Below are 25,199 nucleotides of genomic sequence, written 5' to 3' on the forward strand. Positions count from 1 at the left end.
AAAATAATTCTAAGCAGCCTGACCATCACTGCATCCTGATAACAGCTATAATCATTGAAAGCTGGAGAGAGAGATCCTTCAGCTTGAAAATGAACAGAGCCAGTGGCACAGGAGACCTTGCGGGAGCAGAGACAAGCCCTGGGCAGCCTGCTGGAGGACAAGGTGCGGGGGGCACAAGTGCGATCCCGTTTTATTGAGCTCAGAGAGATGCCCCCACAAGCTTCTTCTTTGGTCTTGAAAAAAAGAGAGCGAGCAACAAGTGGCTGACTGGTGGCAGGGAGCTACTTGGCCAGGAGGAGATCAGAGAGGCGGCGTTGCAGTTTTACACAGAGCTGTTTTCCAGAGAGCTGTGTGACCAGACTGACACTAATACGATGCTATAATGACTGCCCAGCTTGAGCCAAGAGGAGTAAGGGAGTCTGGAAACACAGCTGTCTTTACAGGAACTGACCACCGCCGTCATGCAGATGGCCAGTGGAAAAGCCCCAGGGATTGACCGACTGCCAGCTGAATTCTATCAGAGCTTCTGGAAGGAGCTGGGGCCGGAGCTGCTGCTGGTGCTGCAGGAGAGCCTGAAAGGAGCTGGGGCCGGAGCTGCTGCTGGTGCTGCAGGAGAGCCTGAAAGCCAGAGAGCTGCCACTCAGCTGCCGCAGGGCTGTCATCACTCTGCTGCCGAAGAAGGGAGACCTGTGCCAACTTAAGAATGGGAGACCAGTCTCATTATTATGTGTCGATTTAAAAATAATTTCAAAAAGTTTGTCGAATAAGCTAAAGGACTGCTTGAACTCTAATTCACACTGATCAAACATACTGTGTGCCAGGACGGTCCATTTTTAATAAGAGATTTTTTTTATTTGACCAAAATGGGTGATTTTAATGTGGGGCTGGTCTCCATAGAGCAAGAAAAAGCGTCTGATCGTGTTGACCACCACTACCTATTTAAAACCCTGCAAGCCTTTGGGTTTGGGCCTGTGTTCATTAACCCTTTGCGGTCCATTGTCGGACTGGGTCCGACATTGCAATTATTCCTCACAGGTCCTTTGTCGGACTGGGTCCGACATCATTATAGCAACGCAATAAACGGGTGTTTAGTCGTTTTTTCTCCGGAAAAAGCCGAGAAAACCATTCAATTGCCGAGTGGTAGCGACAGGAGCCGAGACAAGTCGGAAAAAAAAAAAAAAAAAAAAAAAAAGGCGTATTTCATGAATAGTCATACATGGTATCAGGTATCAGATAATGGGCGTCCATAATAAACAAGCTGGCTAAGTGCGTCAGCGCACTGAGACTATCATGGACATTTGCAGAGCTTTTTTCAGATGTTATAGTAATAAAATAATGACTTGGATCGCATTATTGAGGAGTTTGGTGATAAAACGAGTGATCTGGAGATGATCGATCGGTATGTACGACTATTATTATTATTATTATTTATTTCTTACACAGCTGAACGCTATAGCAAACAAAAGGCTGGGGAGGGGCTGGAGATGCCTAGTGTGTGCTTTGTTGATATGCAGGGCCATTTAAACCCGTTTGACTGTGAAAAAAAATACTTTTAAACAGCGCGTATAAAATTAACTGCGCGTGTGAAAATTAATTAGACCTGGCGTGCCTGACGCGTGATTAATAAATGGACCGCAAAGGGTTAATCATATTTAACTTTTATGTAGTAATGTTTTTAAAAAATTAATAGCGGGTTGAGCCGTCCATTCCCAGTGCACAGGGGCATCAGACAAGGCTGCTCCCTGTCTGGTGTGCTGTACTCCCTCTCCATTGAGCCTCTGCTGGGTATGCTGAGGAGCAGGCTGTCGGGTTGGGCAGTACCCTGCTCCACCCCTCCCGTGGGCAGTGACGGTGTCAGCCTATGCTGATGATGTTAATGTTTTTATAAACAGTAACAAAGACTTCCAGGTTTTACAGCAGTGGCTAAAAGTATAAGGAATTTTCTTAGGGACAGATACCTTTATGGAACAGAACTGGAAGGGCCTGGTGGATAAAGTCAGGGAGGCTTCAGAGTTGGCAAGGGTTGCTGACCAGCCTGCCCTACAGGGAGAGGGTCTTAGTAATTAATAACCTGGCAGCTAGGGGCTCCCGAGTGGCGCATCCAGTAAAGGTGCTCCTCGCAGGATGTGCCCTATAGCCTGGAGATCGCTGGTTCGAATCCAGGCTATGTCACAGCTGACCGTGACCGAGAGTTCCTAGGGGGCGGCGCACAATTGGCTGAGCGCTGCCCGGGTAGGGAGGGCTTAGGTCGGCAGGGGAATCCATGGCTCACCGCGCATCAGCGACCCCTGTGGCCGATAGGGCGCCTGTGGCTCTGCAGCGGAGCCGCCAGATCTGTGTTGTCCTCCGGCACTATAGGTCTGGTAGCATTGCTGTGGATCTTCAGTGCGAAAAATGACGGCTTGGAAGGAGCACGTTTCGGAGGACGATTGTTTCAGCCTCCGTTTCCTGAGTCGGCGGGGGGGTTGCGAGCGGTGAGCCGGGGATACAGATAATAATTGGGCATGCTAAATTGGGGTGAAAACCGGGGTAAAAATAATTGCCGACGACTAAAATTAAAAAAAAAATAAATAAATAACCTGGCAGCTTCTATGCTGTGGCACAGACTGACGTGCCTGGACCCTCCCAAAGGAATAATAGAGGAGTTGCAGAAGCTGTATCTGGAGTTTTTTTGGGGAGGGAGACATTGGCAGAAACCAGCAGTGCTGTATCTCCTCCGAGATGAAGGAGGGCCAGGGCTGGTCAGCACTGCTAGCAGGGTATCAGCTTTCACGTTGATGCCCGTGCAGTGGCTCCTGTATCCTGGGAAGGAGGCTCACTGGAGGAAGGTAGCCTGCTTCTTTCTTAACAAGGTAGGGAGGTTGGGGATAGGAAGACACATGTTTGTTATTGACCACAGTACTCCGATCGTTTCTAACCTGTCCCTATTTTATGCTAAAAAAATTTAAATTTGGAAAACTGTAAGGATGAAGAGAGAGGAGGAGACTTTGACAGGCCAGGGCAGGTGTGACCAGACTGACCTGTCTCCTGGGCTTTCTCGCTGGCTCAGTGCTGCTGAATTGGGTGGCAGGCTGGGCTGGCACTGTGAGGCAGGTTGACAGGATATTGGCTGAGATCAGGAGCTGTCTCTCTCCTCCAGGGCTCAGAGAGGTCCTGAGGGAGGAGTTGACTCGAGGACAGGAGCAGAGTCATATGAAAGACTTCCCGGTGTTGCTGTTGTCCCCCTGTGTAGATGAGCTCTGTTTTTAGTAGGAGTACCGTGTTTGTGTATTTTTTTACTAATGGATTTTAACCTAGAACACTTAAATGCTTATTGTTTGTTTTTGAAATCTGTTTTTTTTTTTTTTAAGGTAAAATTAGCTCTTTTAAAGATTGGTGTGCTGATTTTCGGCTGAATCTTAATTTAATATTTCTGTGGTTTTACCTTATTGTTTTTTCTAATGGATTTTAATTAATAATTGTATTTTTGTTTTTTAAAAACTGTTAAGGTAAAAATTGTGTTTTTTTTATTTTTTAATTTTACCATATTGTTGAATTTGTAATGGATTTTAATGTGAAATTAAAGGACCTTAAAAGTCTCTCACTATCTGTAACTCTCTCGCCCTCTCAATTCAATGGTGATTTATTGGCATGACTGACACTAGCAGGTGTTGCCAAAGCAATTATACAATACATACATGTATATATACATTGCATCATTATATATAATTATACATATATTTCATAAACAAACTGATTTATAAAATACAGTAAAACACAAATTAGAGGATTAAGGGGAGGTTGGAAACAAATTAAAGAACAAAAAAAAACCTCTCTCTCTCACTCTCTCCCTCACCCTCTGTCTCACTCTCTCTAACTCTCTCCTCTCTCACTCTTTCCTCTCCCCCTCTCTCTCTCATCCCTCCCCTCCTACTCTTTCCACTGGGGCCTGCATGTCGGCTCCAGAGTTAATCATTCATCAGCATGACCAGCTATTTTTATTGGGGCTGGGGACTTTGTTTTTCTTTCTAGAGAGAAGGGGAGTGAGAAACAGGCAAGCAGGCTAACTTTTTTTTAATTTTTTTTTTTTTTACTTTTTGTGCTTAGGTTAGAAACAGTAATATTTAAATTACAAACGGATGAATCAGCCTGAGGGGGAGAAAAGGAAAAAAATCCAGAGAGAGGGTGGAACAAAAAAAGACCAACTGAGAATTCTAAGCATGAGATGATTAAAAGGTCTTGTGGGGATGTGAGCCCGGAACTAGTTTCAAGCTAAGTCTTCACTGTAATAAATAAAGCATTACTGCAAAGGGGTGGGCTTTAGAGAGAGAGAGAGAGAGAGAGAGTGTGAGAGAGGGTTTTCAACACCAAATGAAATGTTTGCTGTTATAAAGCACACAAGAAAAGATCCCAGCAGTCTTTTCATCTTTATTTTTCTGTGTTCTGAGCTCTGGAGGTTTCCATTACTCCCCCCCCCCCCCCCCCCCCCCCACTCACTGTTTCTCGCTCTTCTGTCTCTCTCCCCTCCCCCGCACGTAGGCTTTGGGGAAAAAAAGAATTACAAAAAAAATCTTCCAGCCTGCCTAGAAAATGAGCCTGGCTTCCTCAGAAACCACAGCTGCTGCAAGTGGAACACGCCAGGCCGGCCTCGAACACGCACAGATGTGCCTTTGTAAATCCAGCACAATGCTGAGAAGGGTTGCTTGCTGAGGGCACGTATTCTCCTGAAAGAGGAAAGGGGCCAGTTCTAGCTCTCTCTTGTCTTTTTTAAAAGTAAAAAAGTGAGTTTAATTAAAGCCATAACAAAAAAACAAAAAAAACAAAACACAGCAAATATAGGCAGCTTTCACAGACTTACACTTTTATGGACATTTCAGTGGCAACAAGTTTTAACGTCATTGTCTGACACAGATGCTGATTTAATACAATGCTCCATTCTAATGTATTTTAAAGCTAGGAGTGTTGTTTCTCATTCTCTCCTCAGCCAGATCTCCACCCCTTTCAGCTGCTTGCATTCATGCTGTCTCTTTTCTAGCCCCCCCTTCGTTGTTGTCTTGTTTTAATTCGACTCCCAGGCTAGATGAGTCTCAGCTCGTTCTGCGTAATTAAAATGAGAGCAAGGGGATGGAAAATAAGAGGAGGGGAAAAACCAGAGAGCTACGAGGGTTGGAGAGCTACTGCTGAAGCAGACAAAAACAGAGCGAGTTGAGTGAGTGCGGGGGATGGGTGGCACTGCTGTCATTGGCTGGGCTGTGGGCTCCAGAGCAGCTGGGGGAGCAGTGCACAGGGTGGCAGTTATTGCTTAGGCACTTTGAGTTCCATTTGTTTAATAGCCGCTAGTCAGAGCCAAATGCCTTCTCATCAGCCTTGACTGTGGAAGAACCGACCCAAGGCATGTTCCTGTTCCCTATTGAAGGGGAGAAAAGGGCACGTTTATTTTTGTTACTTGTACTCTTTAATCCCAACAAGGTTTTTATTTAAGGTCTCCATTTTCCCATACAGTTTCTCTCCTTAACAATTTAAAGGCACAGTGCGTGCAGTGTCTTCTTTTCATAGCTATTCTGTTTCACTCTAATATGCATTTCTTGTTCTCTGGATCAGTCCTTAGTTTTTATTCCGTGGCTGATCGGAACCATGGAAATAGGATTTTTTTTTTTTTCATAGCCTTGGTGACAGAAAGCTCATTTTTAATGTTTGGCTCAATTGAATAGACCCTAGCGTCCAGTCAGAACTTTCGCATACAGTACACCCTCGCTATAACACCATTCATTATAATTAACCTGGCTGCTGGACCCCAAATAAAAAAAAAACAAAAGGGATACTATTGTAACGTATGTGAGGTGTGTGAAGTGCAGGAATGCTTGGAGTAGGAGGGGCTGTGTTTCACATCGGTCGAACAGCCTATGGGCGACAGGCACGGACAACAGGAGCTGCTGGTGATTGGCCGTGGAGTGGGATGAGACGGGACTAACTGGGGCTAAAGTCCAGTGACAGGGGGAGTGTTTGTTGTTGTGAAGCAGAGAGATGTGAATACGCAGAGACAGAATAGTTCCACCCTGAGATTCCGTTTAAAAATGAATTTGTTTTAACAGAGCAGGTCGTGGCCCACAGCGACCGGTTAATTGTTATTTAACAACTGGCAGGTTGTCTTTGATCATTTATCAGTGTAATGAGATCGAGTTTGTCCCTGAATCGACTGAAGGCTCATTCTTATAGCGTTAAGGATTGTTGTTACAATATACACACAGACTGCCAACACCCCAGTTTGGGATTCATGCATGTTGGATTAAGATTTGGTGCACTTTGAAACGATTCCCGTCAGATTGATTGATTTGTGCTTTTTTTTGTACTGCATTTTAATTCTTTAATAAATTGGATAAAGCAAAAGCAGAATACTGCATACATGAAACGAACAGGTACATGTAATTCTACTTGTATTCACAATCTCATCTCATTAACTTACTCCAACAGTTTATCGTTCATTTTAATTGTTCTTTTCCTATAACGAACCCCTCGATATAACAAACAAAAGGCTTGGACCCCAACAGGTTAGTTATAACAAAGGTGTATTGTGTTATATATATATATATATATATATATATATATATATATATATATATATATATATATATATATATATACATACTGTGCAGAAGTTTTAGGCAGGTGTGAAAAAAATGCTGTAAAGTAAGAATGCTTTCAAAAATAGACATGTTAATAGTTTATATTTATCAATTAACAAAATGCAAAGTGAGTGAACAGAAGAAAAATTACATCAAATCAATATTTGGTGTGACCACCCTTTGCCTTCAAAACAGCATCAATTCTTCTAGGTACACTTGCACACAGTTTTTGAAGGAACTCGGCAGGTAGGTTGGCCCAAACATCTTGGAGAACTAACCACAGTTCTTCTGTGGATTTAGGCAGCCTCAGTTGCTTCTCTCTCTTCATGTAATCCCAGACAGACTCGATGATGTTGAGATCAGGGCTCCGTGGGGGCCATACCATCACTTCCAGGAGTCCTTGTTCTTCTTTACGCTAAAGATAGTTCTTAATGACTTTCGCTGTATGTTTGAGGTCGTTGTCATGCTGCAGAATAAATGGGGGGCCAATCAGATGCCTCCCTGATGGTATTGCATGATGGATAGGTATCTGCCTGTACTTCTCAGCATTGAGGAGACCATTCTGACCAAATCCCCAACTCCATTTGCAGAAATGCAGCCCCAAACTTGCAAGGAACCTCCACCATGCTTCACTGTTGCCTGCAGACACTCATTCGTGTACCACTCTCCAGCCCTTCGGCGAACAAACTGCCTTCTGCTACAGCCAAATATTTCAAATTTTGACTCATCAGTCCAGAGCACCTGCTGCCATTTTTCTGTACCCCAGTTCCTGTGTTTTCGTGCATAGTTGAGTCGCTTGGCCTTGTTTCCACGTCGGAGGTATGGCTTTTTGGCCGTAAGTCTTCCATGAAGGCCACTTCTGATCAGACTTCTCCGGACAGTAGATGGGTGTACCAGGGTCCCACTGTTTTCTGCCAATTCTGAGCTGATGGCACTGCTGGACATCTTCCGATTGCGAAGGGAAGTAAGCATGATGTGTCTTTCATCTGCTGCAGTAAGTTTCCTTGGCCGACCACTGCGTCTACGGTCCTCAACGTTGCCCGTTTCTTTGTGCTTCTTCAAAAGAGCTTGGACAGCATATCTGGAAACCCCTGTCTGCCTTGAAATTTCTGCCTGGGAGAGACCTTGCTGATGCAGTATAACTACCTGGTGTCTTGTTGCTGTGCTCAGTCTTGCCATGGTGTATGACTTTTGACAGTAAACTGTCTTCAGCAACCTCACCTTGTTAGCTGAGTTTGGCTGTTCCTCACCCAGTTTTATTCCTCCTACACAGCTGTTTCTGTTTCAGTTAATGATTGTGTTTCAACCTACATATTGAATTGATGATCATTAGCACCTGTTTGATATAATTGTTTAATCATACACCTGACTATATGACTACAAAATCCCTGATTTTGTGTAAGTGTACCTAGAAGAATTGATGCTGTTTTGAAGGCAAAGGGTGGTCACACCAAATATGGATTTGATTTAGATTTTTCTTCTGTTCACTCACTTTGCATTTAGTTAATTGATAAATATAATCTATTAACATGTCTATTTTTGAAAGCATTCTTACTTTACAGCATTTTTTCACACCTGCCTAAAACTTTTGCGCAGTACTGTATATATATATATAATTTTTTTGGCATGTATTCGGATACAAAAAACAGATGTTCGTATTCACTACAAAAATACCCTGCACTTATTTACCGTCTCACCAAAATTTGCGCAACAGTTTTCATTAAATGGCAAATGAAAAAGAGCTCTGTGTGATATGTGAGATTAATGTAGTGTGTGGCTAGGTATGTGAGGTAGGTATATTTCTTAACGGTATTGACAATGTCGACCCAGGGGACTTTTTTGACCTGAAAAAAGAAACAAGGACTAGGTGTCACAAATGGAGATTAGATAAAGGGGCATTCAGAACAGAAAATAGGAGGCACTTTTTTACACAGAGAATTGTGAGGGTCTGGAACCAACTCCCCAGTAATGTTGTTGAAGCTGACACCCTGGGATCCTTCAAGAAGCTGCTTGATGAGATTCTGGAATCAATAAGCTACTAACAACCAAACGAGCAAGATGGGCTGAATGGCCTCCTCTCGTTTGTAAACTTTCTTATGTTTTTATGAGCTTGCCTCACGCACTGAATGCATGCCTGCCACAGGGCTCCCCTGGGTCCTAAACCCTGCCAGGTATAGACAGGGATTGCAGTAACCACACGCTGGCCATGAGTTTTGCCGGCATTAAAGTTTTGCTGACATGAAGGGGTTTAACAGTAGATTTTTGAGTGAAATACAGGAGAAGGGTTCAAAATATGGGAGAAAAACTCCCAGGAAATGTCTGGGAGAAGGGTAAAAAATACGGGAGACTCCCGGTGAATACGGGAGAGTTGACAGGTCTGCAATACCTTACTTACGGAAAATGTTGTGTAGTGATTTTTATATAGACTGTATATCAAGGCTCGAGGTTAACGTATATTTGGTAGCATGTTGTTACCAAAAACTCTTAATTTGTACTAGTTTTTTTTATGCAGTTTTTCTGATACCTTACGCAGCAGTATATGACCGACCTGAGTGAACACATACATAACCGGTAATCACTGGTGTTAGTGTTGTTTTAAACATGTATGTTATTAGTTATTAAACCATTTCTAATTGAGCTTCACAATAGATGACTGAGGTTTGTACAGCCCCATAGATATGCGTGAGGCCCACAATGCAAATAGTATTGAACAGTGGAGTACAAATACCCAGAGTACCAGAACAACGTGGATACAATTTCAAGGTATTTTATAGACCAAAAGTAAAATTAAATAACTGTTAAAAACAGTACAATTTTATAAGATAAAACAATGACCTAACAGGATATTAAGTTTATTCAGTGTCTGTAAAATGGAGATTGTGTTATAATGTTAACCCTGATTTCACACACGCTAAAAATGAACACATAATAGGTAGATAATTATTACTTTATCAAAATTCTGAGTATAAAAAAGAGCATATAGCTAGCTATAATAATAATAATAATAATAATAATAATAATAATAATAATAATAATAATAATAATAACAATACTAATAATAATAATAATAATATTTTGTGTAGCACCTTTCATGTGCACATCTCAAGGCGCTTCACAAGAATAAAAAAAGCAATTTAAAAAATTGACAATATCCAATAAAACAAGAAAAACTACAATGTTCCCATGATGCAAGTGACGTCTTCCTTGTTTTATCAGTACAACTAATAGAGAAATACAATCTCGAGGTGCATTCGTTTGTCTGTTTTCTTTTTATAATACATTATCACTACCTAGCATACTTCTCCTGCTTAACTAGTGAAACGTGTGCTTTAACACAATGTTTTATATATATATATATATATATATATATATATATATATATATATATATATATATATATATATATATATAAAACACATGGCTAACTAAACATTGTTGGGGAATATCCCTTATTCTGTTCTTACGTTTTAGTTAATTTCTTCAGAATTGTATAGCATTTAAAAATGCAATGAAAAGGCAGCGTGCAAGCATACATATTTATGAACAAACCAGTTAGTGTAACACGTTGCATGAATCTTTTAAATGTAGCGGTACTGTGCTGGAATTGGCTTTCATTCAAAACAGCTCGGCTGTGGTTGTACCCGTATACTTTATAAGGGTGTACAATGCAGGATTCAATGATAATGTGGCACACGTTTTTTTTTTTTTTTTAAGTGATGTCTTTATAGGTTTGTATGATGTGTTAGTTACCGAAATGTCAGTCAACAACTGAAGACAGACAAGAGGATACTTTCGTACCACTTAATTGGCACCGAAGAAACGTAACCTGGTTAACTGTACTGATGGCATATCAAATGCTTAGATGACAGATGTAGAACTTAAGGATAAAACAAAATGCATTTCGACAAGGAATTGCATTTTAGTTCCATTACTTAGTTGAGTACAAGGTGGTTTCAATAAATACTTTCTGATAATATAGGTCTACTATGTAATAGTTTAGGCTATTCAGTCTATTTAAAACAGTAGAATTGCATGGAATTACATGGGCAGCAGTGTGGAGTAGTGGTTAGGGCTCTGGACTCTTGACTGGAGAGTTGTGGGTTCAATCCCAGGTGGGGGACACTGCTGCTGTACCCTTGAGCAAGGTACTTTACCTAGATTGCTCCAGTAAAAACCCAACTGTATAAATGGGTAATTGTATGTAAAATAATAATGTGATATCTTTATAATGTGTATAAGGTGATATCCTGTAACAATTCTAAGTCATCCAGGATAAGGGTGTCTGCTAAGAAATAAATAATAATAATAATAATAATAATAATAATAAACGATAACCAAAACAGTGAGTTTTTTTCCCTTCACTTTACAACACAATTTCCATGTTTGTTTTGAAGTGTTGAAAGTTCAATTTCAGTTTGTGTTTGCTTATTCAGCTACAAAAAGGCACAAGTAAACCACATGTTATTACTTTATGAAAACGTGTCGATGGCCACTGTTTACTGTGAAGAAACGGCAATGGCAAGGAATGAAAAAATAAATAAATAAAGGAATAAACAAAACCACGTTTAACTTGAACTGCTACTTGGCATCCTTTGTTTTGTAGTTAATTCACTGGGGTAAAGTAAGTCCTACACAACGTATTCTTTACTCCTGGGATATTTTTCTATTTTAACGTGTTACATATTGTAAGGTCTTGCTGTAAAATAAAGGCGTGACACACACAGGGGCCACGGCCATGCCCCCTGTCCCTGCTGCTAGGCTGTCTCTGCCTGCGTTCAGAGCAATATAATGGCTTTTCTTACTTTTTGAAAGCGAACGAATATCCGAACGAATATTTAAATTATGAGCGAATATCCAAACATGAAAATCCCGTGTTCGTCCCAGCACGAATATAAATACAATTGAACACATCTTATCATTTGCAGGATGAACAGCACAAAATGATTGGGTTTCTTTAACTTCTTTCAGTGTAGTGGGGAATCAGCCATTAAAGGGAAAAAAAGAAATACATTTGAGACCTTTATTACGACGTGCTAAACGCCATTCCGTTCTCCCTGACATTTACCTGCGTTAACATGTTCACCAGCCCTTAGCTAACCCTGTCCAATGAATAGCCTGTGTTTATAAACAGAGATGCAGTGTTTTGCATGTTCAGTCTCTATATCTTACTCTTAGTCTATAATAAGACTTCAGGAAGAAGGACAGCCACTGCTGCAGTAATTACAGAACTACTTTTTACATTTTGTGTACAAGATTATGGGATTAAGTCAACACCTCCTCACAAAATTAATAAAAAAAGAAAAGCTGTTTAAAATATGTTGACTGGGTTTTGTAATGGTAAAGCGTTGATAAAGGGCAGGCTTTTTGGATCGACGGGTGAAGTAGTTTTGAGCTTCCCCACAGCCAAGCTTTCTTTCTCCAGCTGTACAATCAATGGTTTCTATCGCCTGTACTTGAAAGTGGGGTCATCAGGGCATTTTCCCCATTAATGGCTTGCGTCCCAAGTGAATGAAACAGAAATGCAATTAATTTCTCTCATTAACCTTCAGAAAAGAACAATTTATGAAAAGGAACCCTCCACCTCCAAAGAAAAAAAAAAAAGTATTACAGAATGATGACGTTTTCTCTGAAAAGTTTCTTTACAAGTTTGATAACACTTGGAAAACGTGGTTGTATTTCTGGAAGGAGAATCCGCTCACTAATCAACACATCATATCCAAGCACCATAAAAACTCTCTGTGTGGTTTGCATTCATGGTGTATCTTTTTTGTTTGCCTCTGTCACGCATGTCAAGGCCAAACAGGGAGACGGTCGTCTTTAGAGCCTGGAGTAAGGGCTTTTTTATTCCCTTACCTGAGTGCTGAGCGGTTCGTATTTAGTTTCTGCAGGGTGCGTGGCAGGCCGGAGAGGCCGTGTTCTCCCTCAGTACATTTCTTGCACGGGGGGACGGGCCCGTGTTTCAGCTGCTTACTTTTCATTCATCCTTTTCCCATTTTGGGGGTAGGTGGCATTGCGCCACTGCAGTGTTGCATTACCATTCATCATTTTCATTTTTCCAGTCATGGTTTGGTGGCTTTGTCTTTTGTGGGGAAGTGGCCCTACGAGCCACTTCCTAGCTGCGGCACTAGACTACATGATATTATTGTGTTTTTGTAGTTGGCCAGCATTGACAGCTGTCAGCACAACCTTGCTTTTATCGAAGTTCCAACTAATGAAAGCTTTGTGCTTGGAAAATGTTTTGTTCCAATTTTTCCAAAAACAAGAATTACCAAAAGTAGAAATAGGATCATTTATTTATAGATTTTCATGTTTAATTCATTCTTTACATCTTTTGTGTGTGTGTATATACTGTTGCACAATGAAAACACAACAGTCTAAGTTTTACATCAATAACTCATTGGGCACATACATAATGTTATTTATTTTAAATAGTTAGCAGATAGGTTTGTTGATTGTTTGAGTAGTATTGTCCCTTGGGATAACAAAATACTGAGCTCAAGTCATGTGATTTCATAAAAAACGCCAGGTGCTCAGTGTTTGGTATTTGAGCTGAGTTAAAATTGCCAAAATCAGTTGATTAAGGATCTGTATAAATAGCCATTCGAAAATCATTCTTTATAACTGCTGTTATCTGTAATGTGATATTTTGTAATGTCATATTTGTAACAACTGTAAGTAGCCCTGGATAATGGCGTCTGCTAAGAAATAAATAAATAAATAATAATAATAAGTAAATATGACTTTATATGTTTTGAATATAGGTGATACAGCATATGTAAATAAATATTGACATATTTAGTTTAAATATAGCTGATACAGCATAAGTAAATAAATAAATAACAATGTTTTTTAAGTTCATACCATATAGTCAGCAACATTTTTCTCTGTCTCCATCTCCATCAGGCGGATCATCTGGAGAAAGTTAACGCAGTGCTTCAGAGTTTGAGGGAGGCCAATTTAACAGCCAGCTCAGAAAAGTGTTTCGTGGGTCTTAAAGAAGCCAAGTATCAGGGTTATGTAGTAGGCAAAGGGGTAGTGAGACCACAGGTGAGCAAGGTCAAGGCCATTAGAACATAAGAACATAAGAAAGTTTACAAACGAGAGGAGGCCATTCAGCCCATCTTGCTCGTTTGGTTGTTAGTAGCTTATTGATCCCAGAATCTCATCAAGCAGCTTCTTGAAGGATCCCAGGGTGTCAGCTTCAACAACATTACTGGGGAGTTGGTTCCAGATGCTCACAATTCTCATTATTAGAAGTTGGCCCTGCCCTGTGAATAAAAGATGTGGGCATTGGAGCAGTACTTTCCCAGTTAACAGGTGAGGAAGAGTACCCAGTCTTTTATTTGAACAGGAAACTATTACCTAGGGAAACAAAATACGCAGTAGTAGAGAAGGAGGGCCTAGCAGTGAGGTGGGCTGTTGGGGCGTTGATACTATTTGTTAGGGTGAGAGTTTACCCCAGTGACGGATCATGCACCCCTGAAGTGGATGAAGGAAAAGCTTGATGATCACTAGGTGGTTCTTGGCCTTACAGCCTTTCAGATTTAACATCGAGCATCGTAGTGCCACTAAGAATGCTAATGCAGACAGGTTATCAAGAGTTCACAGCAGGGGCGTTAAGGTTGCTCCACATCGTAGGTTAGAGCTGGGGGAGGATATAGCAGCAGGTGTATTTTTTGTGATGCTGTCTTCAAGCATTTAACCTGTTCCCTAACGTTAGTGTTGAAAGCATTATTCTATTATTACAGAGCAGCCCTGTTGAACTGTCTAACAGTACAATAAGGAGTAGCTTGTTATGCACCTGTGTCCTGGACTCCCATGGGTTTAAACCATTACAAATTGTTCAGATTATTACAATTATAATTGAAGTCATGTGAGTAATAGCTGCTTACTACAGTAGCTTCACTCATCAGCTCAGTTAAAACAGAACTGAGCATCAGTTAATGTAAAGCAAACTGTCACTTACTTTCACAGTCATTGTCAGAATGCTGTCACTCCCTTATAAAATGAATTCAGATGTTCACCAGAAAGGTTTGCACTCCCAATGTTCATTTCCTTCTGTTGTCTAACTGCGTTGGACAGTCACAAAAGGAAAGATGACAGCTGTCATGGAAAAAATCCCTTGCTTGACTGAACAAGCTGTCTGTAGTTGTTCTCTAATTAAATTCTCAATCGACTTGGCAAGCCGTTCTAGTTATGGATGTTTTTTTAATTCTAGTGTGTCTTCGGTGTCCTTGTAACAGCACAGCACATCAGAACCCAAGGATGCTGGCCAAAACAACACAAGGGATGTAACCTGAATTTAATGAAAAAGACATAACAAAACCTTGCTGTCCCCCAGAGGCTGTATGATAAGTATGAAATGAAAATCAGATTGCCTTCCAAGGGTTAAAGAAATATTACCTGCATACAGCGCTCCAGAAAAGCTGCGAGATTCCATCTGTAGAGTTGGAATTAGAAAAAAATGAGCATTCTGTTTCTGTGTTTATTTCACAGCCATACTGTTTGTGGTCAATAAAGCAAACAAGAAGACTTCTTGTTTTAGTTTTTATTGTAAGACCAAGTTTTTGTACAGTAGTTCAAAGTAACACTGCAGTTCAAATGTAAGACTGTAATTAGTGCATATGCCAAAAGTTAGCATTAAAGTATGTACAGTATTTATTGAAAGTACTTCAAGGTAGTGTTGCATTTTACTCACGCAAAGTAAATTTTACTGATTAATTTTATTTATTCATTTTATCGTGTCTAAATTGGAGAGTAAATTACTCAGTGACCCAAAACCTTATCTGGAGCGCTGCCTATATATATATTTTTTAGCAGTTGAAGGAGTGAGCTAAGTAGGTCTTGGTTAGTCAGCTTTGAGTTCTCATGCTTTTAATAGTTCCACTCCTTAAAGTCAGTCCCACGAGAAGAAGGATGATATCCAAAGATCAGAAACACGGACCGGGACAAGATGACGCACGGCTAGGTTTCGGCGTCACGGTCAGTTCATTACAGCGTTTTGAAACTGGTTTTCACTGTTAGAATCATTTCCTCACCTGGTTATCTTTGCATGCCAACGTTCCTGTGCTTTATATTGGCAGTATCAGCGATTATCCTCTTGTTTATTGTCTCCTCATGGCCTGCGCTGTTTGGATTTTCATCACGCAACAATAATCATTGCAAGTTTTGCCTGGGTTAGGAGAGCTATCGCTGTAACCTTGCAAAGCTCTCTGGGTTAGGAGAGCTATGGCTGTAACCTTGCAAAGCTCTCTGGGCCCTGCGCAGTCCCTCAAGCTGCAGTGTGATCCGTGCCACAGCTCTCGATTCAGCTGAGCTGGTCCAGTATACACACAGTAATGAAGCTGGGACAGGGGTTTGTACCATGCATCCATCTTGTCACTTTGTGTAATAATCTGATACATCATTACTGTCTCTCACTACAAGGGGAATCTAACTTCATTGTGAATGTTTTTTTAAAAGGCCTTGTCCTTGAGCGGTTCTGGCGTGTGCGTGCATAATGAAACTTCAGCTGTGCCATGAGAAGCATTAATAAACGAGCATGAAAAAGCAGCAGGGGCAGAGGGGAGGGGGTTAGCATTGACTTTCTAAAGTTGAACTATCACTCCCTTTTCTGTCGAGTACTACTTTAGATCACAATCAAAACCTGGGCACACAATCACGTCTTACAACAGAGACCAGATCTCTTAATCCAAGTAGCTGAGTGCGGGACAGACTGGAGACACTGGCCCCATAAAGACTCTTTACAGCTGATTTGGATTTCATTAAGGCATGGCTCTCAAGCATTAGAACCCTATAAAGAATGACTCTGCCTCGACTGAGGGCTGCTTTAAGTGCAATGCCAGTTGTTTGTCATGCAAGTTAATATTATTCCAGCATGCTTGTTGCCAACACGGCGTCATGAAGGTCAAATGGAAACGGAAGGCTATGCTATCATTAGTGCAGTGATGCCAGGACCCTGGAACACTTCTAGACTCTTAGACGTTTCAAAGTAAGCACATCAGCCTCTGACTATGGAAAGGCATTCTTGTGCTGAAGTGATAAATACTTTGGTGAGAAGGTGTTACAGTCTAAGAACAGGAAAGACTTCTTGTGGAAGCTTTATTGTTTCATTTCTTTTTGATGTTAATGAATGTGTTATTATTGAATCTTAAGCAATAAAGGAATGCTTTATACTCTCTGAATTTGCATACTATTACTGTATTTTTTAAAGTCTGTTTTATTAACCAATTTTATGAGTTCCTGTTCATTACTGTGCTAGTGGATATTTGGCATGTTTATTAAAATCACCAGAATAGTTCCTATTGGTACTGTCTCTGAGAATGACAAGAGGGAAGTCATGCAATGATGTCAGTATAAATGACCACTAGTGGTGTGCAACAGTACATTCTTCCACCAAACAGTGAAGAATCTGTAACAAACACACTGTTTGAAGCTAGAAGAAATGAGTGATGCACACTGCAGTGGTTATGTTTATACATTTTTCAAATGAAAGTTGAAATTGAAACCACACAACCCTATACTGTGCATGCCCTGCTACCAGAAAGCCAATTCTTTTATTTTTTGGTTTATATATACGATAATGAAATTGACAAAAAGCATGGTGCCAGTTAGGATGCAAGTTCAAATGTTTCTTCCAGGGTTCCTAATGGTTTCCCTGTAGAGTTACTAAAGTTAAAATAATGTATAAAAAATATAATAAACACATGCTCTGTTTCCAAACTTCATTGCATATTTCTAGATTTGTTTAGTCTGAATTTTATCTTCATCTCAGTCCCTTAGAGGTCGTAAAGACACATGTTAGGACAAGAACCGTTTTTCAGGAAGGATGACTCAAGAGGAGAGAGTCAGTGCTGAGCAGTCTCCTCACAACAGCTCCATAGATCATCCATTTCTCATATTACCCGCACATCCCCCATAGCAAGACGAGGCATTGTAATCTCATCTACCATAGCAAGACAAGGCATTGCAATCACATCTACCATAGCAAGACGAGGCATTGCAATCACACCCCCCATAGCAAGACGAGGCATTGCAATCACACCCCCTATAGCAAGACGAGGCATTGCAATCACACCCCCCATAGCAAGACGAGGCATTGCAATCACACCCCCATAGCAAGACGAGGCATTGCAATCACATCTACCATAGCAAGACGAGGCATTGCAATCACACCCCCCATAGCAAGACGAGGCATTGCAATCACACCCCCATAGCAAGACGAGGCATTGCAATCACACCCCCATAGCAAGACGAGGCATTGCAATCACACTCCCATAGCAAGACGAGGCATTGCAATCACACCCCCCATAGCAAGACGAGGCATTGCAATCACACCCCCATAGCAAGACGAGGCATTGCAATCACACCCCCATAGCAAGACGAGGCATTGCAATCACACCCCCCATAGCAAGACGAGGCATTGCAATCACACCCCCATAGCAAGACGAGGCATTGCAATCACATCCACCATAGCAAGACGAGGCATTGCAATCACACCCCCATAGCAAGACGAGGCATTGCAATCACACCCCCATAGCAAGACGAGGCATTGCAATCACACCCCCATAGCAAGACGAGGCATTGCAATCACACCCCCCATAGCAAGACGAGTCATTGCAATCACACCCCCATAGCAAGACGAGGCATTGCAATCACATCTACCATAGCAAGACGAGGCATTGCAATCACATCTACCATAGCAAGACGAGGCATTGCAATCACACCCCCCATAGCAAGACGAGGCATTGCAATCACACCCCCATAGCAAGACGAGGCATTGCAATCACATCTACCATAGCAAGACGAGGCATTGCAATCACATCTACCATAGCAAGACGAGGCATTGCAATCACACCCCCATAGCAAGACAAGGCATTGCAATCACACCCCCATAGCAAGTTTAGACATTGCAATCACACCCCCATAGCAAGACGAGGCATTGCAATCACATCTACCATAGCAAGACGAGGCATTGCAATCACACCCCCATAGCAAGACGAGGCATTGCAATCACACCCCCCATAGCAAGACGAGGCATTGCAATCACACCCCCATAGCAAGACGAGGCATTGCAATCACATCTACCATAGCAAGACGAGGCATTGCAATCACACCCCCCATAGCAAGACGAGGCATTGCAATCACACCCCCATAGCAAGACGAGGCATTCCAATCACACCCCCCATAGCAAGACGAAGCATTGCAATCACACCCCCATAGCAAGACGAGGCATTGCAATCACATCTACCATAGCAAGACGAGGCATTGCAATCACACCCCCATAGCAAGACGAGGCATTGCAATCACACCCCCATAGCAAGACAAGGCATTGCAATCACACCCCCATAGCAAGTTTAGACATTGCAATCACATCTACCATAGCAAGACGAGGCATTGCAATCACATCTACCATAGCAAGACGAGGCATTGCAATCACACCCCCATAGCAAGACGAGGCATTGCAATCACACCCCCCATAGCAAGACGAGGCATTGCAATCACACCCCCATAGCAAGACGAGGCATTGCAATCACATCTACCATAGCAAGACGAGGCATTGCAATCACACCCCCATAGCAAGACGAGGCATTGCAATCACATCTACCATAGCAAGACGAGGCATTGCAATCACACCCCCCATAGCAAGACGAGGCATTGCAATCACATCTACCATAGCAAGACGAGGCATTGCAATCACACCCCCATAGCAAGACGAGGCATTGCAATCACACCCCCCATAGCAAGACGAGGCATTGCAATCACACCCCCATAGCAAGACGAGGCATTGCAATCACATCTACCATAGCAAGACGAGGCATTGCAATCACACCCCCATAGCAAGACGAGGCATTGCAATCACATCCCCCATAGCAAGACGAGGCATTGCAATCACACCCCCATAGCAAGACGAGGCATTGCAATCACATCTACCATAGCAAGACGAGGCATTGCAATCACACCCCCCATAGCAAGACGAGGCATTGCAATCACACCCCCATAGCAAGACGAGGCATTCCAATCACACCCCCCATAGCAAGACGAAGCATTGCAATCACACCCCCATAGCAAGACGAGGCATTGCAATCACACCCCCATAGCAAGACGAGGCATTGCAATCACATCTACCATAGCAAGACGAGGCATTGCAATCACACCCCCATAGCAAGACAAGGCATTGCAATCACACCCCCATAGCAAGTTTAGACATTGCAATCACATCTACCATAGCAAGACGAGGCATTGCAATCACATCTACCATAACAAGACGAGGCATTGCAATCACACCCCCATAGCAAGACGAGGCATTGCAATCACACCCCCCATAGCAAGACGAGGCATTGCAATCACACCCCCATAGCAAGACGAGGCATTGCAATCACATCTACCATAGCAAGACGAGGCATTGCAATCACACCCCCATAGCAAGACGAGGCATTGCAATCACATCTACCATAGCAAGACGAGGCATTGCAATCACACCCCCCATAGCAAGACGAGGCATTGCAATCACATCTACCATAGCAAGACGAGGCATTGCAATCACACCCCCATAGCAAGACGAGGCATTGCAATCACACCCCCATAGCAAGACGAGGCATTGCAATCACACCCCCCATAGCAAGACGAGGCATTGCAATCACACCCCCCATAGCAAGACGAGGCATTGCAATCACACCCCCATAGCAAGACGAGGCATTGCAATCACATCTACCATAGCAAGACGATGCATTGCAATCACACCCCCATAGCAAGACGAGGCATTGCAATCACATCTACCATAGCAAGACGAGGCATTGCAATCACACCCCCCATAGCAAGACGAGGCATTGCAATCACATCTACCATAGCAAGACGAGGCATTGCAATCACACCCCCATAGCAAGACGAGGCATTGCAATCACACCCCCATAGCAAGACGAGGCATTGCAATCACACCCCCCATAGCAAGACGAGGCATTGCAATCACACCCCCCATAGCAAGACGAGGCATTGCAATCACACCCCCCATAGCAAGACGAGGCATTGCAATCACATCTACCATAGCAAGACGAGGCATTGCAATCACACCCCCCATAGCAAGACGAGGCATTGCAATCACACCCCCATAGCAAGACGAGGCATTGCAATCACACCCCCATAGCAAGACGAGGCATTGCAATCACACCCCCCATAGCAAGACGAGGCATTGCAATCACACCCCCCATAGCAAGACGAGGCATTGCAATCACACCCCCATAGCAAGACGAGGCATTGCAATCACACCCCCCATAGCAAGACGAGGCATTGCAATCACACCCCCCATAGCAAGACGAGGCATTGCAATCACACCCCCATAGCAAGACGAGGCATTGCAATCACATCTACCATAGCAAGACGAGGCATTGCAATCACACCCCCCATAGCAAGACGAGGCATTGCAATCACATCTACCATAGCAAGACGAGGCATTGCAATCACACCCCCATAGCAAGACGAGGCATTGCAATCACACCCCCATAGCAAGACGAGGCATTGCAATCACACCCCCATAGCAAGACGAGGCATTGCAATCACACCCCCCATAGCAAGACGAGTCATTGCAATCACACCCCCATAGCAAGACGAGGCATTGCAGTCACACCCCCCATAGCAAGACAAGGCATTGCAATCACACCCCCCATAGCAAGACGAGGCATTGCAATCACATCTACCATAGCAAGACGAGGCATTGCAATCACATCTACCATAGCAAGACGAGGCATTGCAATCACACCCCCCATAGCAAGACGAGGCATTGCAATCACATCTACCATAGCAAGACGAGGCATTGCAATCACACCCCCATAGCAAGACGAGGCATTGCATTCACCGCCCCCATAGCAAGACGAGGCATTGCAATCACATCTACCATAGCAAGACGAGGCATTGCAATCACATCTACCATAGCAAGACGAGGCATTGCAATCTGCTGCATGTAATGACAACAAAGGCTGTCAGAATCCCTGCTGATGTTCTCAATAATCAAGCATTACTGTTGCAGAACCAAGGGCATTATGCAGAGAGACACATATTGGCATATTATATAAATATATGCTCTGCTTTCATGCTGTTGTGTTTGTTAGATCTGACATGGCAATGACAGACTGTGACAGCCAGATGAAGCTGGAAGAATAGGCCTGGTAAATAACACGCTGTGGCGGAGTGTCCCGCCCCTATATATATATTTGTGCACTGTTTTATTTTTTGTATTGTTTGCAGCGCAGATAAGAGCGCCGCGTATTTGTTATTGTTTTTATATTTTAAAAACCTCGTGAGGATGCGTGGCTGATTAGCTACTGATTATTTAACTAGCTGACAGTCACGCATCCTTACTAAACTCGCGCAGACTGTGGCCGAGGGGTAATAAGATAATTAACAGCTAGTTAACCCCTCGGCCAGAGTATGAGAACCTGCAGCTGTCCGTGTTGGGGAGGGTGTATTAGGAGTGAGAGAGGAGAGAGAAAACTAAATTTAAAAACAACTGCTAAGTATCGTGCTGGTGGTAAAACCAGCACGCTTATTTGTTTGTTTGGCCAACGTGCCCTTTTGTTTCTGTTTTGTGTTTGTTTAAATCTTTTGTTTTTGATTTATTATTTAATAAAAGAAGCTGAACGCCGTAGTGTTTCAGCTCTCACCTGCTACTTCCTGAGTCTGTGTTTCTGGTCTGTGACGTCACCACACCTCACCACTGCAAGCCATCCTTCACACACGCTCTGCACTGCTTTCACCTATAGTGCTCATCTGAAATTAGCTCAAATTAAAACCAAAGCTACCAACTGACTTTAAAAGTGGAACAGTAGCCTACAAGGTAACAGAAAAAAATAGAAAATAGAGAAATGTATGCTCTACAAATAAGTATACAGTAAAAGCCATGCTTGTCCTACAGTAGTTCAAATGTCTGGAAACCAGATGGGGAAGTACATGAAATCCACCACTAACTCGGGACAGCCGAGACCACTTGAAACTCTGTCCCCAACCCAGTGTTGAGTTCCTGCTTCTGTAGCCTGGTGACCAGCGGGTTTACTGGCTGCGTTCACATGCAAGGCCCAGTGTCTGCTGGTAACTTGAGACGACTTAAGTACCTGTCCAGCACGTTCTCATTAAAGCCAGCTTGCAGTCCTGATTCAGTGGGGGTAGTTGTAGTGTGTCCTACTGAAGGGACATCTGAAACCACTAGAGTCAGCAAGCACTCACTCCAATGTCACGTCTTCAGAGATGAAATCTCCACTGATTAGCGGTGTCCCGCTTTTACTCCCCCGGGGCTACTGATGTGATCAGTGCAGATCCGGGGGGAAAAACATTTCTCAATGTTTTTTTTATTTTGAGCTATTAATACATTTGTGACAGTTGGCAAAGTTTGTATTTTTATTTATTTGTTTTTACATAAAACAGGAAAAAAAAAAACTGAATAAATTAAGGCACAATTTCATGAAGGTGGTTGTTTTTACATTGCGAGCCCAATTGGTGCTTGCAGATGAAAAAGCAACATGACAGTCTTGGCAAGTTGCTATTTCATTGGTCCATAAACAAGTACTGTGAATTAAGCAGTTAGGGTGCAGTGCTACTGTTCACATTGCAGAACATGGCAAAAATAATGGAACAGAAGGAAGGTGCTGGCAAAAAATAAAGATTCATTTTTTTTTTTTTTTCTGTTTCACTTGTGGAGCGAGCAGTTGGGGGGCTCAAGGGGGTGGGTTGGTCACGGACATTGTGGACAAAGCCTGTAGACCTCCACTCTCCTAGAATAATCCACAAGTTAGGCATGCATAGCTCACCTTCAAACCAGGAGCACTGTCTCTGCCTTTATTAGAAATGCTTTCCTGTTAAATATACTGACAGCACACTTGCGTCTTATACAACAATAGCGAAGTCTGCTTTTTCTCTTTTAATCAGCATGCGTACCAGTTATGTGAACCCCTAATTATGGATCAAGAAGATACAAGGCATTGGAAAGCCATATTCTCTGCAGAAAATACGTAGACATAAATACCCGTTGCAGTAACTACAGCCTGTCGTCTGCATTTTCTTTGAGACCTGATGTTGTACACTGACCCTTAAGGGTATAAAAAAAAAAATTAAACTTACATGACAAACAATTAGCGTTTGTTTTTATTAGCACTATATTTGTTGGGATGTCTCTGAACTAGACGTGTAGCACAGTTCCTGTCTAAAGCAGCGTTCTGCAGGAATGGGCCTGGCTGTAACACACGCCAGCACGAGTGCATCTGTGTGAACACTGAGGAGATCACACCTGTCACCAAAACCATAAAACACTACTCGTCTTCCAAGCTGTTTTGTATATCCATACATTGGACCACTGCTGATAGATGAAAGCAACACCCTCTCATTAGCCTCAGTGCATTTCTGAAGCTGCTGCTTTGCATGGTGCTGCTCAGTGCACCCTAGACCATATCTGCAATAGTGGGAGTCAGGCAGCACAGGGCTGCTTTGCATGGTGCTGCTCAGTGCACCCTAGACTGTCTCTGCAATAGTGGGAGTCAGGCAGCACAGGGCTGCTTTGCATGGTGCTGCTCAGTGCACCCTAGACTGTCTCTGCAATAGTGGGAGTCAGGCAGCACAGGGCTGCTTTGCATGGTGCTGCTCAGTGCACCCTAGACTGTCTCTGCAATAGTGGGAGTCAGGCAGCACAGGGCTGCTTTGCATGATGCTGCTCAATGCATCCCGGCTTTATGGTTCTGCTCTTCAGTTATTAACATCCAGCCTGCGTAGAAGGTACTCTTTGCATATGGAATGAAAGCTGAGGGTCATTGCTGTTGAACTCATTTTCATAATCTTGCATATTGTGAAGGCAAGTACAAGGAGCATGAAGACGCCCTTCTCCTTCCTGTCTGCCTGTCATCCCTCCTGCTCAGTAAATAAGAAAAGCTTGCCCTGATTCACTTCTAGACATGCAGTCTCATTTCATTGGAGCCGTAGTTGGTGCATGGATTTCCTTTGTAGAGTCACTGGTGCTCGTTGAGATTGAGAGAAAACATTTAAAATAACTTATTCTACAGAGCAAACTTACTGAGCTCATTTATTGATCGAGTAGTAACACTATGTAACACAATTTTTGTTCCTGAGTAGTAAGTGTTATTTCCTAATTGCTTATGCCTCAAAAGTATAGAAAATGGCTATTATTCCCCACAAACTTTGCTTTTGTGACCAGGACAGTGATATTTTGAAATTTACCTATTTCCAATGAGAAAACGGGCGAATTTGTGTCTTTTCGTTCACATAAAGTCAGAAAAAACAACATATGAATCCAAATTAACATGTATTTATACTAAAGTAATACAAAAATGACTACAGAAGATTTAGAAGTGAGTAGTTTTTCGAGATTTACGATTATACTGTAAATCACTTTCACGAATCAGTCCCCAAATGTAGTCTCCCATCATGTTCTCGTTATACTGTCCTTGGTAGCGGCGTTCAAAGTCCAGTATATCCTGGTAGAAGCGCTCGCCTTGCTCCTCCGAGTACGCTCCCATGTTCTCCTTGAATTTATCAAGATGAGCATCAAGGATATGGACTTTGAGGGACATCCTACAGCCCATTGTGCCATAGTTCTTCACC

The 25,199-nt window shown here is 42.6% G+C and overlaps 1 protein-coding gene and 1 long non-coding RNA gene across 2 annotated transcripts in view; one reads left to right on the forward strand and one right to left on the reverse strand.

The window, feature by feature from the left end:
• LOC117410998 (AT-rich interactive domain-containing protein 1B-like) overlaps window positions 1-25,199 on the forward strand; it is a 245,014-nt gene that overhangs the window by 117,040 nt on the left and 102,775 nt on the right. The window lies entirely within an intron of this gene.
• LOC117972484 (uncharacterized) lies at window positions 1,891-2,684 on the reverse strand. Its single transcript, XR_004663526.2, has 2 exons — window positions 2,580-2,684; window positions 1,891-2,071 (listed from the first exon to the last, which is right to left on the reverse strand). It is a non-coding gene; the product is annotated as an uncharacterized LOC117972484 (long non-coding RNA).

Source organism: Acipenser ruthenus, chromosome 6 (assembly GCF_902713425.1).
Source record: "Acipenser ruthenus chromosome 6, fAciRut3.2 maternal haplotype, whole genome shotgun sequence".
In the NCBI taxonomy this organism is placed as follows: Eukaryota; Metazoa; Chordata; class Actinopteri; order Acipenseriformes; family Acipenseridae; genus Acipenser; species Acipenser ruthenus.